The 17,558-nt window shown below is 42.9% G+C and overlaps 1 protein-coding gene across 4 annotated transcripts in view; it reads right to left on the bottom strand.

The window, feature by feature from the left end:
• TBC1D8 (TBC1 domain family member 8) overlaps positions 1–17,558 on the bottom strand; it is a 142,733-nt gene that overhangs the window by 87,257 nt on the left and 37,918 nt on the right. The gene's annotated exons all lie outside the window — the stretch shown is intronic.

Genomic DNA, 17,558 nt, shown 5'->3' with positions numbered 1-17,558 from the left:
ACCACTGTCCCCTCCCTGGCAGATGCCCTCCTCGTCCTATCCAGGCTCCAACTGCCCACGCACCCCACCCCTACACTCACCGTGATCTGTCCCACTTAATGGCTTTAGGGGAAGAAGGGAGAAAGGGCGTGTGGGTTTTTAGAGCAATTATTCCTTAGGCTGCCCACAATTTTTGCCTCCTTCCTGGTTGGCTGCTGACTTACGGAAAACTGAGAGGCCTGAAAGCTCTCTGCTTTCATGTAGAATCTGAGCAGAAGCTTAGGGGAGCTCTGATGAAACACACAGGTTGGGGGGAAGGGAGCAGAGGCTGGAGTTAAGGTTGCATTTGTATAAGACTGATGAAACACGTCTGCCTATCAAATATGGGGGGGTAATCAGGAGGCCGATGGAGACTAGAAAAGGACTAAAGGCCCTCACCCATCCCACACATGTACACTTGGCACTCCCACCAAAACTCAGAGCTCCGTAAAACCCTGAGCAACAAAAGACGGAAGTGGGCAGGCTGGGCAGTAACTCAGAGCAGAAGCAGTCTTTTTTTTTTTTTTTAATTTTATTGAAGTATAGTTGATTTATTATGTTAATTTCTGCTGTACAGCAAAGTGATTCGGTTTATATATATATATATATATATATATATATATATATAAAACATATTCTTTTTCATATTCTTTTCCATTACGGTTTATCACGGGATATTGAGTATAGTTCCCTGTGTTCTACAGTAGGACCTTGTTGTTTACCCATCCTGTATATAATAGTTTGCATCTGTTAACCCCAAACTCCTAATCCTCCCCGACCCACCCTCCCCCTTGGCAACCACAAGTCTGTTCTCTATGTCTATGAGTTTGTTTCTGTTACGTAGATATGTTTATTCAGATTCCACACGTACGTGACATCATATGGTATTTGTCTTTCTCTTTCTGACTTACTTTACTTAGTACTGATGCCAAAAACCTAGCCTCTGTGCACCAGTGCTGAATCGAATCTCAGAGGCAGAGTTTTGGGTGAAGTAGAAAAGAATAGCTTTATTGCTTTGCCAGACAAAGGGGGATACAGAGAGCTCGTGCCCCTTAAAGACTTTAGGTGGTAAAATTGTACATTACCACAATATCAACAGGCTGTAGTGTGACAGTAGATGACATCTGAAAGAACAGCAAGACCCCATCTGAGGAGGAGCCCAAAGACAAAAGAGATCAAAACCAGGACACCTGAGGAATCTGAAACCTCAGGCACCTATAGCTGTAACTATAGGCACCGACAGCAAACCTTAAACACAGCCCAAGTCATAGTAAGAATAACATACAATTCACAATAAAGAACCACTCTTCAGTTCTTATTACCCAACACATCATGTCTGGCTTTCAACAAAGAATACTGAAAGGCAAGAAAAAACATGATCTGAAGAGCTAGCAAGCATCAGAATGGGCATCGTACATGGCACAGATCTTGGAATTATCACACAAGGAATTTAAAATAACTGTGATTAACAGGTTAAGGGCTCCAATGAAAAGGCAGACAATATGCAAGAATAGATAGGTAATGTAGCAGAGAAATGGAGACTCTAAGAACTAGTCAATAAGAAATGCTAGAAATCAAAAACACACTAAAAGAAATGAAGACTGCATTTGGTGGGCTCATCAGTAGACTGGACACAGCCAAGATGAGCTGGAAGATAAGTAAATAGAAATCTCCCAAACTGAAATACAAAGAGGAAAAAAAGATGAAAAGACAAAAAAGAGCATCCAAGAATTGTGGAGCAACTTTAAAAGGTTTAAGATATACATAAATGGAATACCAGAAGAAGAAAGAGAAAACTGTTGGAAGTTATAATGGCTGAGAATTCCCTAGAATTAATTACAGACACCAAGCCACAGATACAGGAAGCTCAGACAACATCTAACAGGTTAAATACCAAAAAATACACACATAGGCATATCATATTCAAATTGCAGAAACCAAAGACAAAGGGAAAATCAGAAATGGAAAAAAACAGCTTACCCGTAGAGGAACGAAGAATTACAGCAGACTTCTTGTTAAAAACCATACAAGCAAGAGTGTGGAATGAAATACTTAAAGCATTGAAAGAAAAAAACACCAGCCTAGAATTCTATATCCAGTGAAATTATTCATCAAAAGTAAAGGAGAAATAAAGAATTTTTTAAGCAAACAAAAACTGAAAAAATACATTTCCAGTAGACCTAACCAGTAATAAATGTTAAAAGAAGTTCTTCAGCGAGAAATAAAAATGATACGTCAGAACTAAGACCTACATAAAGAAAGCAAGTGGTGTGCTGGAGAAGAAATAAAAGCAAAATAAAATATTTTATTTTTCTTATTTGTAATTGATCTAAAAGGTAACTTTTAAAGTAATAATAGTGAAAATGCATTGGGTGATCACAGCACATGGAAGAAGTGAATAGCAGGAATGTCAAAGGATCAGAGGGAAGACCTGAAAACACTCTGCTATAAGACAGTGCTATTTGAAGGTAGACTTAGACTAGTTTGAAATGTATATTGCAAACTCTAGGGCAACTCCTACAAAATTTTTTTTAAGAAGTATAATTGATATCCTGAGAGGAGAGAAAATGGAATCATAAAATATTCCATTGAAACCAAACAAGGCAGAAAGAGACTTTTTTTAACGTAATGAAAACAAATATGGTGGACATTAATCCAACTAGAGTTCACCCTTAAACAACACAGATTTGAACTGCGCAGGTCCACATAATACATGGATATTTTTCAATAGTGCATACTACAGTGCTGCGCGATCCACGGTTGTTGAATCCCTGGTTGGTCGAATCCATGGATACGGAGGAACCACAGAGCTGGAGGAGCCATGGTATTTGGAGCGCCTACTATAAGTTATACACAGATTTTTGACTGCATAGAGGGTCAGGACCCCTAACGCCTGCATTGTTCAAGGGTCAACTATATATTATAATCACTTTCAATGTGAATGGTCTAAACACACTATGAAAAGACTGAGATTTCAGAGTGGATTAAAAAAAATTTTTTTTAAATCACAGTTGTATGCTGTCCCCAAGAAACCCACTTTATTAAGAGTCAGATTAAAGGAAAAGGGATTGGGGTGGGGAGGGGGAGGCACAGTAAAGAAATGGAGAAAGATATACCATGCTAACATTAATGAAAAGAAAGGTGGAGTAGCTATATTAATTTTCAGACAGAGTAGACTTCAGAACAAGAAAAATAAAGGGGGGCATTACATAATGATAAAGGGGTAAATTGTGCAAGAAGACATAGCAATCCTTGTGTGCATCTAACAGAGCATCAAAATACATGTAGCAAAAACTGATAGAACTGTAAGGAGAAACAGATTAATATACTACCATAGTTGGGGATTTCAATACCCACCTTTCAGTAATTGATAGATCAAGTAGGTAGAAACTCAGTAAGGATCCATCAACTGGATCTAAATGACATGGATAGAACATTCCATTCAACCACAATAGAATACACATTCTTCAAGTTTGCATGGAATATTCCCCAAGATAGAACATAGTCTGGGCCATAAAACATACCTTAACAAATTTAAACAGAATATAAAATCACATAAAGTACATTCTCAAATTACAGTGGAATTAAACTAGAAATCAGTAACAGAAAGATAGCTGGAAAATCCCTGAATATATGGAGATTAAACACATTTGTAAACAACACATGGGTCAAAGAAGAAGTCTTAAGTTTTTAAATATTTGAACTAAATAAAAATGAAAACACAACTTAGAAAAAACTGTACAATGCAGCAAAAGCAGTGCTTAGAGAGAAATTTACAGTAATAAATGCATAAATTAGAAATGTGGAAAAAACTGAAAATCAATAATCTAAGCTCTTCCTTTAGGAAACTACAGAAAGAAGAGCAACATGATCCTAAAGAAAGCAGAAGAAAATAATAAAAATTGAGCAAAAAAAAAATTAACAAAATTCAAAATAAAAAAACAATAGCAAAATATCAATAAAACCAAAATCTGATTCTTTGAAAAGATCAGTAAAAGTGATAAGCCTCTAGCTAGGCTAAGGAAGGAAAAAGGAGGGAAGATATCAATACAAATTACCAATATCAGAAATGAAAGAGAGGTTATCACTACTGGTCCCTTGGATATTAAAAGGATACTAAAGGAATACCAGGAACAACTCTATACTCATAAATTTGATAACTTACATGAAATGTACCAATTCCTTGAAAGACACAAATTACCAAAACTCACACAAAGAGAACTAAATCATTTGAATAGACCTATATTTATTAAGGAAATTGAATCAATAATTTAAAACCTGCCCAATAAAAGTAAATACCAGGTCCAGATGGTTTCACTGGTGAATCTACTAAATGTTAAGGAAGACATGATAATAATCCTCCATGATCTCTTTTAGAAAAACAAAAGCAGAGGGAACACTCCCTACCTCATTCTCTGAGGCCAGCATTATCCTAATACCAAAACCAGATAAAGATTTTACAATAAAGGAAAACTACAAACCAGAATCTCCCATGCAAAAATCCTCAAAAAAATATTAGCAAATCAAATCCAACAATGTATGAAAAGAATTATGTGCCATAAACAAGTGGGACTTAATCCAGGTATACAAGGCTGGTCTAACATTTGCAAATCAATCACACAACAACCAAAGAAGAAAAATCATATGATCATATCAATCGATGCAGAAAAAGATCTGACAAAAATCCAACATCCATTCATGGTTAAAATCAAACCAACCATCTTTGGGCAAACTAGGAATCAAGAACCTCTTTAGTTTGATAAGGAATATCTACAAAACACATACAACTAACATCATAATGGTGAGAAACTGGATGCTTTCCTGCAAATATGAGGAACAAGGCAAGGATGTCTCCTCTCACTACTCCTACTCAACATCATACTAAAAATTCTAGCTAGTGTAATAAGACAAGAAGAGTAAATAAAAGGTATACAGATAGGAAAGGAAGAAATGAAACTATCTTTGTTCACAGACGACATGCTTGTTTTTATAGAAAAATCCCAAAGAATCAATAAACAGACAAAAAAACAAAAACAGAATAAGCAAATATAGAAAGGCTGCAGGACAGAAGGTTAATATGACAAATGCTTTCCTAAATACCAGCAATGAACAACTGGAATTTTAAAAATGTAAATACCACTGACAATAGCAAAAGGTGTTTTTATTAGGTAGAAATCTAACAAAATATGCACAGGATCTATGTGCAGAAAACTACAAAACTCGATGCAAGAGTTCAAAGAAGATCTAAACAAATGGAGAGACAGTCCACGTTCATGGATTGAAAGACTCAATACTGTTAAGATGTCAATTCATCCCAACCTGACCTATAGATTCAGTGCAATACAATAAGAATCCTGGCAAGCTCTTTTGTAGATATTGACAAATCGATTATAAAGTTTACTTGAAAAGGCAAAGACCTAGAAGAGCCAATAACAATACTGAAGAAGAACAAAGTTGGAGGACTCATGCTATACAATTTCAAGACTTAACTACAAAGCTACAGTAATCAAGACAATGTGGTATTGGCAATAGGATACACAGGTCAATGGGAAAGAATCAGATCATAACTCAGAAATATATCCTACAAATACAGTCAACTGATCTTTGACGAAGGAGCAAAGGTATTCAATGAAGGACAGTCTTTTCAACAAATGGTTCTGGAACAATTGGACATCCATATGGAAAAAATTAATTAACCTAAGACATAGACCTTACACCTTTCAAATATTAACCCAAAATGAATCACATACCAAGTGCTGACAAGGATGCCAGCAACAGGAGCTGATTCATTGCTGATGGGAATGCTGATGGTACAGCCACTGTGGAAGACAGTTTGGTAGTTCTTGCTGAGCTAAACATATAGTCTTACACCATCCAGCAATCACACTCTTAAGTATTCATCCAACTGTTTTGAAAATTCATGTCCACACAAAAACCTGCATACAAATATTTATAGAAGCTGTATTCATAACTGCCCCAAACTGGAAGCAACCAAGCTGTCCTTCAACAGGTGAATGGATAATCAAACTGTGGTACATTATTCAATGGAGTATTATTCAGTGATAAAAAGAAGCAAACTATCAAGCCATGAAAATGGAAGAGAGAGAGAGAACTTAAATGCATATTGCTAAGTGAAAGAAGCCCTCCTGAAAAGATTGCATTCTGTATGATTCCAACTATTCTGGAAAAATGAAAAGGGAAAACTACAGCAAGGGTAGAAAAATCAGTGATTGCCAAGAAGAAGCTGAATTAGGCAAACATAGGGGAATTTTAGGGTGATGAAACTACTCCGTATGATATTGTAATTGTGTATACATGACACTATGGCTTTGTCAAAATCCACAGATGTTTCCAGCATAAAGAGTGAAATTTAATGTCTGCAAATTTTGAAAAAAAAATCATTTAGGAGGTCCGGGGGTTCCCGAGTGAATGCTGAATATGACCCAAAAAAATCTAATTGTATTACAAATGTATGAAACAAGGGAGCGAAGGCGGTAAAGGGAAACGGTGTTGACTTAAGTAACTTTGGAAATGAACAGAGTCTTTAGGAAGAAAGGCCAAAGAAATGTACATAAGTTCTGTACTCCGTGGAGTCTAGGTTAACAACTCTGATAGATTTCTGGTATACTAGAAATGAGCAAATGAGAAAAAGGATGATGGAAGGTGTAAGCCAGGTTCCTAACTGGAGTGGGAGTTTACAGATAAGCAAGGCAAAGAGGCAAGAATAATGTATACAGTAACGAATCAAAGGCATAGGTATAAACTGATGTTTAGTTTACCATAGATACAAATGGCTACATACAGAAACACTGATGTGTGTATATACAAGGGTAGTATATATAATTCCTTTCTCTGTCAGCTGAGAGGGCCCAGAAGCCATGACCACACCCAGAACCCAGATCTTGGTTTCTGATACCAACCTCCAGAAAAAGGGGATTAGTGTTCTTTGGAAAAATGGTTGATTCCAGGACTGGAGCAGGAAATATACAAGATGATCCTCGAGCATCTTGTAGTGGCTGAAACATAAGAAACATAAGAAAGTGCTCCAAAAAAAAAACCAAACAAAAAAAACCCAAAAAAGTCCCACAGTATGGGAAGTGGAGGGAGTAACTTTTCAGTGGAGAAACCTGACAAGCACTACCTTGGCCAGGTGATTAAGGTCAACATGTCATAAATCACGTTAATCGCATGCACTCTTGATATGATGCAATAAGAATAGCATTTTACCCCTGTTCTTCCTCTCAAACACCCTTAACCCCACTCTAATCACGAGAAAAACTTCAAATTCCAATTAACGAACATTCTACAAAATACCTGGCCAGTATTCCTCAAAACTGTCATGGTCATTTAAAAACAAGGGAAGTCTGAGAAACTGTCACAGCCCAAATGATGACTAAACGTTAACATAGTATCCTGAATGGGATTCTGGAGCAGAAAAAGACCAAGGAAATCTGAACAAAAGATGGACTTTGGTTAATAATCATATTAGTTTTCTACTGCTGCTGTGACAAGTTACCACATAGTAGCTTAACACAAAACAAACGTATTATCTCACAGTTCTGTAGACCAGAAGTCTGATACGGATCTCACTGAGCGGAAATCAAGGTGTCAACACATGCGTTCCTTTCTGGAGGCTCTGGGTGAGAATCCATCTGCCTGCCTCGTCCAGCTTTAAGAAGCCACTCCCTTTACTTGGCTCACAGCCCCTGCTTCCATCTAAAGCCAGAAACACCGGGATGAGTTCTCCACGCTGCCATCTCTCTGGTTCTCTCTTCAGAGTCCCTCTTCCAGCTTTAAGAACCCTTGTGATTCCATTATTCCCACCTGGATAATCTCCCTAGTTTAAGGTCTGCTGATGAGCAACCGTAATTCCACCTGTGCTCTTAACCCCCCCTTTGCCGTGTAACCTAACATAGTCCCAGGTTTCAGTCATTATTATGCCTATCACAGTAATCGATCAGTATCAGTTGGTTAATTGCAAGGGTAGTACATGTATTTCCTTACTAACATGTCCATAATAGGACACACTGGGTAAGGATATATGAGAACTCTTTCTACTATCTTCCCAATTTTTCTCTAAACCTAAAACTGTTCTAAAAATAAAGCTTATTAAAAAGAAAAGGACAAGGAAAGTCAGCCCAGTCAATGCCCCCCTGCAGACAAGTGCGGGGGAGGGGGGAGGTGACCCCCCCTGTCTGTGCAAATGCGAACTCTCCTGCAGGAACCCCAGGAAGGGGCAGGGGCACTGAATGGGGGAGGGGAGGGGTAAGCCAGAGCACTCAGGGTGGAACCAAAAGAAGCACAAAGACAAAAGAAATAAGGAGACAAGAGGCCAAGACCGCAGAGAAGATGCAAAGCTGGGAGGAAGGGCAGTGAGAGTTCTCAGCAGGAACACCAAAGTGAGAAGTGAAAACTCCGGAAGAGAAAATTATCCTTCAACTCCTGTTGTTGCACAGGTGCAATAAAGAGGTTAACATGGCAAAGAAATCCTTCAAAGTTATTAGAAAATAGAGTAAAATGTCTGCAAATTTCAAATGGGTCAAAGACAAAAACATTTACCCATAAATAAAGCAAATATACGGAGAAATGTTTAGGCGCGGCTCCTAACGGCAGGGTACACAGCCCTGTTTATTCCGCCCTTTTATAAAGAAGCTGAAGAGAACTCACATGGATGTCTTTTACGCAATATCTATTAGCCAGGCGCAGGCTCATTAAAAATACATATACAGTGAAGTTGTACAGTACTGTGTCTGTTTTCTCATGAATCGTCACAAAATCCTCACAGAAATGCACCGTCACCCACAAAGCTGCACCTCTCTCTGCATTCACACTGAATGCAGACCTGTCCCTGTTCCTCCAGAAACAGCCCCCCAAAGGCAGGGCAGCGGGCGTGGAGTTTCCTGGTTTCCCTTCCGAGGCAGCTCCATATGGCTTGTCTGGCGCTCCAGGGAAACCCTCCTGGTGCCCCCGGAGCACAACACTCCTATTTTTAACCGATTTAGAATAACAACTCAGGCTGAGATAGCTGTCGAGTGACATGTTTTATAATTAGGGCCCAAAGAGGGACCTAGGAATAATTTGCTCCTAAGCGAGAACGCTGTAATTCTTTCATCCTGGCTGCATTTCATGCACGTGGATGGAACCAAATTTAAGATGAAATGACAGCTACTGACCTGGGAACAAGCAAGGATGCTAGAAGAAGCCTTCCCACTGTAACCGAGCGGGACCCTCTGGGGCCTTCCCGGGACAGGCCCCCTGCCCCCATACCCTCTGCTTCAGCTCCTCTCTGAAGTACCTAGATAACAGCATTTGATGCACATTTCCTGAGTAGTTTTACAGACGTGAAACTCACCTCCCCACCAAATGGAAGACGTTAACTACTTGATGACCATGAGCACATAGCCCCAGGCCTCCTGGAGCCTAAGGACTGAGAATATGAACCCCTGTGACACCACCCAGTTACCCAATATCAGCCAGAGGATTGTGCACGAGCTGATCACGTACCCTGTGACACCCCTCCCTCACCTGGCTTTTAAAAATGCTTTGCAGAAACCCTTCGGGGAGGTCGGCGCTTTTCAGGGCATGAGCCACCCATCTCCTTGCATGGCCCTGCAGTAAACCTTTCCCTGCTCCAAACTCTGACATTCTGGTGTGTATGGCCTCTCTGTGCGTTGGATACACGAACTTGCGCCAACGCCACTGCCTCCTGGCTCTTATAACCTCTGTGCTGGGCCTGGAAACTCACCACAGGCAGCGGTGACAGTTCTCCGCTCTTAATAGTAATAACACCAGAGTGTAATGAAACCCATTTTGAAGACCAGCAACACCCATCCCCCACGAAAAGCATTTTAATGAAAGTCAGTAAACCAGGAAGCCTAAAGCCTTTTTTTTCCCTCCTGCGTTAAAGAAAGCAGATCCTCCTAATGGCCTTGGGCTTCGTCGAAACAGTATACCTAAGCAGCCCCATGACAAAAACTTCTCTCTCTCCAGTGAAGGCCTTCTCATCAGAGCTCACGGGCATCAGTGTGACAGCGCATTCCCAGGGCACCAGCTCAGCACCGTACACCCCATGGGGAAACCAATCTGGGCTACATCTCTGTCTTCATGTTAGGGCTGTGTGGTTTGGCTATTGTCTCTGTTTTGGAGGCTTAGGGGGAAAAGCAAATAAAGGACCAGAATAAATGCGAAAACTTAGTTGTGCAAAGTAACAACCAAAAAAGGATCACATAAAGTCCTTTCTACTGAGTATCAAAGAGAGAAGATGAAGGTTAGGGTATCTGCATTCTCAACATGAGAATGTTGACAATTCCCCTATTCAAAATATATAAAATTCATAACCCGAATTACTAAACTTCGAATTCCTTTTTACAAAGAATTTGATAGAATTCCATATATCTTTTCGTGTGATTCCCTTGTGAGTCCCACACATCTCCACCAAACCAGGAGTTGCCTGTGCTATTTTCAGAGAACGCGGCAGCTTGGTGGGCAAAGCCACAGGGTAGCCAGTCACGCAGTGGGTAACACGGGCAGTCACGTGCCCATCACGGCGGCCGGATGAGCATGTCAAGTCCACAGCACGGGCCCATGAGCAAGTGACGGTCCAGAGACGAGGGCTCCAAGGGCCTCGCAAGAGAGGGATTCCAGGGACTTCCCTGGCGGTCCAGTGGTTAGGACTCCTCACTTCGACTGCAGGGAGCATGGGTTCGATCCCTGGTTGGGGGAACTAAGATCCCACATGCCACATCATGTGGCCAAAAAATGAAAAATAGATAAAAAAGAACAAAAAAAGAAAAAGGGAGAGCAAAGGATTCCAGCCCCGTTCTCGAGAACAGGAGAGGCAACCACCAAGCCCTCACCTGCTCACTGTGTCCCAGATACATGGGGACAAGGACAGCCACACAGTGACCCCTGGTTTCTCAGGAAACCGAGAGACAACACACAGAGCGCACAGCTGCTAGCTCTGGTCAGCCAGGGGGCTCACTGCCAGACTGGCTGTCCTGTTCACGCTGGAATTAAAGGAGAGATTTTTTTTTTTTTTGTCTTCAGTCCAAAACTGTGGAAATTCTTTACTGGGTACAGAGTTTCAGTTTTCTAAGATGCAAAGAGCTCTGGAGATGGGCAGTGGTGATGGTTGCATAACAATGTGAATGTACTTAACACCACTGAACTGTACACTGAAAAACAGTTAAGGCGGTCAATTTTATGTTATGTGTTTTTCACCACAATCTTCTTTAAACTGTGAGAATTCTAATGGTCAGAAATGTCTGCAGTTGGGCTCCTAAGTAAGTATAAAAACTTCTCCTAACCCCATCCCCCAAGTGACTAATCATAAATGCATCTGAACATAAATGTCCACGCTGCTGAACCCTGGCACGTTCTTCTAGAAGCTCCATAAATAACCCTTGGATGGGGACCAAGCCGTCTGTTTTGGCTCACACTTAACGTACGGATCCTGCCATCGTGAACCTCCAAGCAGGGTGACGAAATACTCAAAATATGTGACAGCAAGAATCCTGCACTGAAACGCCATCGTGACAGCCAGTTCCAAAGCAGGGGCTGCCCTGCCTTACAGATACGTGTTCCTGTGGGTATGACGAAACGCTCTTCTGAGAATTGCCCAGAATGTCCATCCACTTGGTCGTCCATTTACCTGGTCTTCCGGTATGATGCTTATGCATAGCAAGTAGCATTCAATTCTTGTAGAACAGGGATGATTCAAGGATATGAAATGAAAGGGCAAGGGACACCACGAAAGAAGGAAAACCAAGACTCAACAAAGGGCTTGGCTTTAAGATCTGATACAGTCGTCAAATGAAACACCAGCCGCCAGAGCATCTGGGGTAGACAGGGATGGATACTTGGTCCACCTCCACCGCCGAGCCCAGCACAATCCAGGGGCACCCAGAGCTCTTCCCTGGGCACTATGAAATGACACTCTATGAAATGGGGTCTGACTGCTCCAGGACTGCCCACTCACCCGCCTGATGGGTCCACCCCGTGCTAATCCACCCTTCCCATTCTGTTTGGCTCCTTCCAGAAACCTCACTGTCAACCCCTTTTTTTTTTTAACGTACAAAAAGCCGTACATAATTAACATATACAACTTCAGGGTTTTGAAGATAAGTATACACCCATGAAACCATCACCATAATCTATGCCATAAACATTGCCCATCACCTCTAAAAGTTTCCTCTCGGCCTTTTATTAATATGTGTATCTATAATGTGATAAGAACATTTAACGTAAGATCTACCCTCTTAACAAATGTTTAAGTATACAGTGTTGTTAACTATGGCCGTTACACGCTGTGCAGTAGACCTCTAGGACGTATTCACCTTGTATAACCAAAACTTTGTGCCCTTTGACTGACACCTCCCCATTTTCCCCTCCCCCAGCCCCCGGCAACCACCATTCCACTCTCTGCGCTTCTCTGAGTTTGATGATTTTAGATTCATCACATGTGTGGTATTATGTGGTATGAGTCCTTCTGTGACTGGCTTGTTTCACTTAGCATAATGTCCTCAAGGTTTATCCATGTTGTCGCAAATGGTAGCATCTCCTTCTTTTTTAAGGCACGGTCACCCATTTTAATCCTGGACTTTCCTTCCTTCTATTCCCTAACCCATGAAGATCTCCTAACCCCTGAAGACCATCCCTAATCCATGAAGCCTAGAAAAACAAGTCGCAAAATTACATCATACTGACCATGTTGCAATCAAATACAGCAGAAGAGGCTGTATTCCCTTGCCACTTTCTGCTACTTCAAAACAACCAAAATCCTTTGGCAAAACATTTCTGATCTCTCAATTCTGTGAGAAACTGTCTTGGGTCAAGTATTTTAATGGCCTGATGCATGTGGTACCTACAGGCTGTGAAAGGAGACTCTCCTTTTTTTTCGCCACACCTCTAGGCATGAGGGCGGGATCTTAGTTCCCTGACCACGGATCGAACCCACACCTCCTTCAGTGGAAGCACAGAGTCCTAAACACCGGACCGCCAGGGAGGAGACTTCCCATTTGAGATGGAATAATTTAGCATTTTTGATGTCCCATGGTTAATAAGCCTAACAGGTATCACCTGTATCTCCCAAATCACACAAAGGTTATAAAGAACAGCTTTTCCAAAAATCTTCCCTAAAAAAATAAGACCCAGTCTCAATTTGTCCTCCTAAGGCAATCTACGTTTTTTGGTTTTGATTTTCTTGATTAAGAAATGAACACATATTTGCTGTAGAAATTTGGGGAAATACATCGAAGCACAACGGAGAAAATTAAACTTATCTCACATCTTGCCACCTGTCAACAGCCCTTGGTATATGTCCTCCTCATGGCGTCTTTTCTAACTAGTCACAGATTTAGACGATTAAGTTTCCACACTGGGGATATCGCGGCTTGGAAGTTAAAAAAAAAACGACTGAACCTGAAACGCAAAGAAGTCTCCTTTCATGCTGGGAGACGGTTGCAGAAAGGCAGGGCAACTTGCTCAACAAGACTCCTCGGTGCTGCACAAACCAGTTTTACCAGCCGAATCTGATCATAAGTACAGCCTGCCGGCACCTGGAGCTGCTACAACCACGAGCTGACCGGCACCTCACAAACCTCACTTTTGCTTAATGGCCCTGTACATAATTGAAGGCAGGAAACGGAGCTTAGGGGCAGTCAAGGAGCACAGAGAAATAAATAAGATAAAGCAACAGTGCCTCCTTTGCAAAATGGAAATCAAGAGGAGGGTCAAAAAGGTCAGTGGAGCAAGACAGTTCCATCGGCTCAAGTTCAAAGCAAAAGATGGTACCCGGTGGATTCCAGCGCCTCACATTGTAAACACAGCCCCCAACTCCCACCCGACCCCCACTCCCACCCCACCCCCGTCCCGGGGGAGCCTGTAAAACTGCAAACAAGTCTTTAGAAGGGATGAGTCTGCCTGTTTCATCAGGCTTACCGATACAGCCGCTCGTGCACAATTTTTAAAACACACTTTTATTGACCACCTACTACATGCCAGTGTTGTCCGCGTTTGTAAACTGCAGCCAGTGAGGCCACAGCAGGTTCCATTCAGCTGGGAAGTGAAGGGTGCAGGTGCGTGGACCAAGAGAGGTCAAGTTTAGCACATCGGTGTTTGCAACAACTGTCTTCCACAACCCCTTACGACCTTCGCAATCAAGCCCATACTTACTTCTGACTTTCATTTTGACACTTCTGTCCTTGACCATAACAGAGTCTTTTCAGGCATCAAATTATAGCTAATTCGCTACAACTAAGTGTTGGAAGCTTCCAGCCCCCAGGAGCCCTCTTCCTCTAAGTGCCTGTTTAAGGGGATGTCAGGGGGCGGGGCAGAGACCCTGCATCAGCTCCTAACACCTGGTGCACCTGGCTCCTCTCGCGCCCTTAGGAAACATCTGTGGAATGAGTCCTTTGAATAAAATCAAATCAGAGAACACGGTTCTTTAAGCTCACTTGGGGGAAACTGTCTCCATATGCCACAAGTAGCTGGAGTTTTGTTTGCTGTGGATTCTGATCTTGAAATCCGATTACTCAAAGCCGGCCATCTGTCACCCCCTTTCAGTGACTCGCAGGCTCTGTTACAGAACTCTACTAATCTTATCTTGGGCTAAAGCAGAAGATAAGTGTTTCGGTAACTAAATTTATCGCAGGGATTAAGTAGGTTTTCTCGTCTTCTGTTTTTTGTTTTGCCTGCCCTCAATGTGTACTCAGAAATGCTAAGCCTTCCATTCTATAGGGTCCTACAGATTCAGATTAATGAACCATTAATTCAGGAAAGCAGAAAACAGGAGGAGAGAGCAGGGGGGTAAGGAGAATATACTCCTTCCCCAAGGAAAGAAAGAAATGGATTTACCCCCATCACCCATGGTCGGCCTTCCCCTAGGGTGACACTGTTGCAGACCTGGTCTGTAACCAGCGTCTTCAGGTCCTAAGAAAGCCGGGGACCAGGCTCAGGCATGTGCGGGTCATAAGCGGTTCTGTGGCAGAAACAGGAGGAAAGGGAGAGAGGGTAAGACAGCGGCTTGGCCCCCGGCTCTAAGGCCACCATACATCATGGGAACAGGGGTTCCCTCACCTGTCTTTAGAAAATCTTTCTTTCTGGACCCAAGATGCACATCTGCCCACATGCATGGGCAGAGACCCTGTGGGAAAAGCAAACTTGGAGCCAGTAATCAGAAAAAAATCAAACTAAAATTTAATAAGACAGAATGGGGGAGACTTAGCAGGAGCAACTGACTTCCTCAGACTCACGGACGTCTCTTTATTCCAGGGAGTTTTCCACTGGGAATTCTGATCTTGAAATCTGCCTGTTCAAAGTCTGCCATTGCCAAAGTCACCGCAGCCTTCAAGGCTCTGGGTCCCGACGACAAGCCAGTGCAGGGCACTTGCTGGCAAAACGCTCTGACATTTACTCTGCAGATGCACGCCCGGCAGTAACCGTGGAGGCAAGCCATCTCACGGCCGGGGGCCCTTCCATTCTGAGCACTTTTATGCTGCAGAGGCCACTCCCCAGCAGAAACCGGGTCAAGTCCATGTCACGTAAGGCTGATGACATACGAGAATCCCAACAGACAAGCAACTTTCAGCAGGGTGTGGGTTAGCCAAGCTCTAAAAAGCTCTCTTTACACATTCAAGACAAGGTTAAGTTGTTTATGTAATGAGAATGGAAATGGAAATAAAAATAAACACAATCCGGGCTTGCCTGGTGGCACAGTGGTTAAGAATCTGCCTGCCAATCCAGGGGTTCAAGCCCTGGTCCGGGAAGATCCCACATGCTGCGGAGCTACTAAGCCCGTGCGCCACAACTCCTGAGCCTGCGCTCTAGAGCCCGTGAGCCACAACTACTGAGACCATGTGCCACAACTACCAAAGCCCGCACGCCTAGACCCTGTGCTCCACAACAAGAGAAGCCACCGCAACGAGAAGCCCGTGCACTGCAACGAAGAGTAGCCCCTGCTCTCCGCAACTAGAGAAAGCCCACGCACAGCAGTGAAGACCCGATGCAGCCAAATATAAATAAATAAATAAATTTTTTTTAAAAAGAACTTTTAAAAAAATTTAAAAAATAAAAATAAACACAATCCTACCACCCACTCAATCCTACCACCTCAACAAATCAAACGAACGTCTTGTTTCCACGTTTCCTTCTATTAAATGGGTGGTATCTATTTCATTCAGAAAAGCAAGGAGGGCAGTAAAGTGGTACCTTAGTACTTAGAGCTTAGTACTGAGTACTTAGAGCTTAGTGCTTAGTACTTAGACCTGCGTAATGTCTCCAATGCCCTGAGAAGGCCCAGAAGACTTATGGACTCCATTCCACTGGATACCCCAAAGAACCATCAGTCAGTCTAAACCAGGTAAGTCATATGTTGTTCCAGACTCACAAAGTCCTGGGTTCAAATCCTGACTCTGTCCTATGTTAGCTGTGTGCCTTAGTGTCCTGTCCAATAAGGTCTGCATGGATGTTGAAACACGTACAGAGCACCTGGACCACACATCTGTTACAGACTGAATTGTGTATCCCCCCCAAAAAAGATGCTGAAGTACCTTAGGGTGTGACCTTATTAAAACAGGGTCATTGCAGGCGTAATTATTAGTTAAAATGAGGTTATACTGGTATAGGGTAGGTGCCCCTAATCTACTCTGACTGGTGACCCTGTGAGAAGATGGCCACGTGAAGACAGACACAGGGGGAGAAGGCTTTATGACAATGAAGGCAGTGAACGGAGCGATGCAGCTGCAAGGGAGCCCAAAGATTTCCAGCCACCACCAGAAGTGAGGAAGAGGCAAGAACAGATTCCCCTAGAGGTGTCAGGGAGCCTGGCCCGCTAACCTCTTGATCTTGGACTTCTAGACCCCAGAACTGTTGATCTTTTAAGCAACTTGGTTTGTGGGTCTTTGTTACAACAGCTCTAGGAAACGAATACACTGCCCAACTGGTGAGACTTCCTGGCGGTCCCTGCACACCCGCACAGAAAGTAAGACGGCTTCAAACATGCAACAAAAGGGCCTCCGCAAGCTCCCACAACAGACCGACCATCGCACCCAACGATCTTTCTGGACCCAAAACGGACCTCATAACTAATCTTTACTGACTAGTTGTTAACATTATTTCACCCATTGCCCTGACTTGTCAATAATCTAAATCCAGCAAAAGGCAAACTCAGGGAGGAGGCGCCCATGCATTCAAAGCCTTTTAGCAGAGGCTGCCCTGGTGGCGCAGTGGTTAAGAATCCGCCTGCCAATGCAGGGGACACGGGTTCGAGCCCTGGTCTGGGAAGATCCCACAAGCCGCAGAGCAACTAAGCCTGCGAGCCACAACTACTGAGCCTGCGCTCTAGAGCCCGCGAGCCACAACTACTGAGCCCGTGTGCCACAACTGCTGAAGCCTGCGCGCCTAGAGCCCGTGCTCCACAACAAGAGAAGCCACCGCAGTGAGAAGGCCGAGCACCGCAAGGAAGAGTAGCCCCCGCTTGCCGCAACTAGAGAAAGCCCGCGCGCAGCAACGAAGACCAAACGCAGCCAAATAAAAAAAAGCCT

This window comes from Balaenoptera physalus (genome assembly GCF_965194825.1).
Source record: "Balaenoptera physalus genome assembly, chromosome: 15".
Taxonomy (NCBI): domain Eukaryota; kingdom Metazoa; phylum Chordata; class Mammalia; order Artiodactyla; family Balaenopteridae; genus Balaenoptera; species Balaenoptera physalus.
This window is presented reverse-complemented; position numbering and strand designations above follow the sequence as displayed.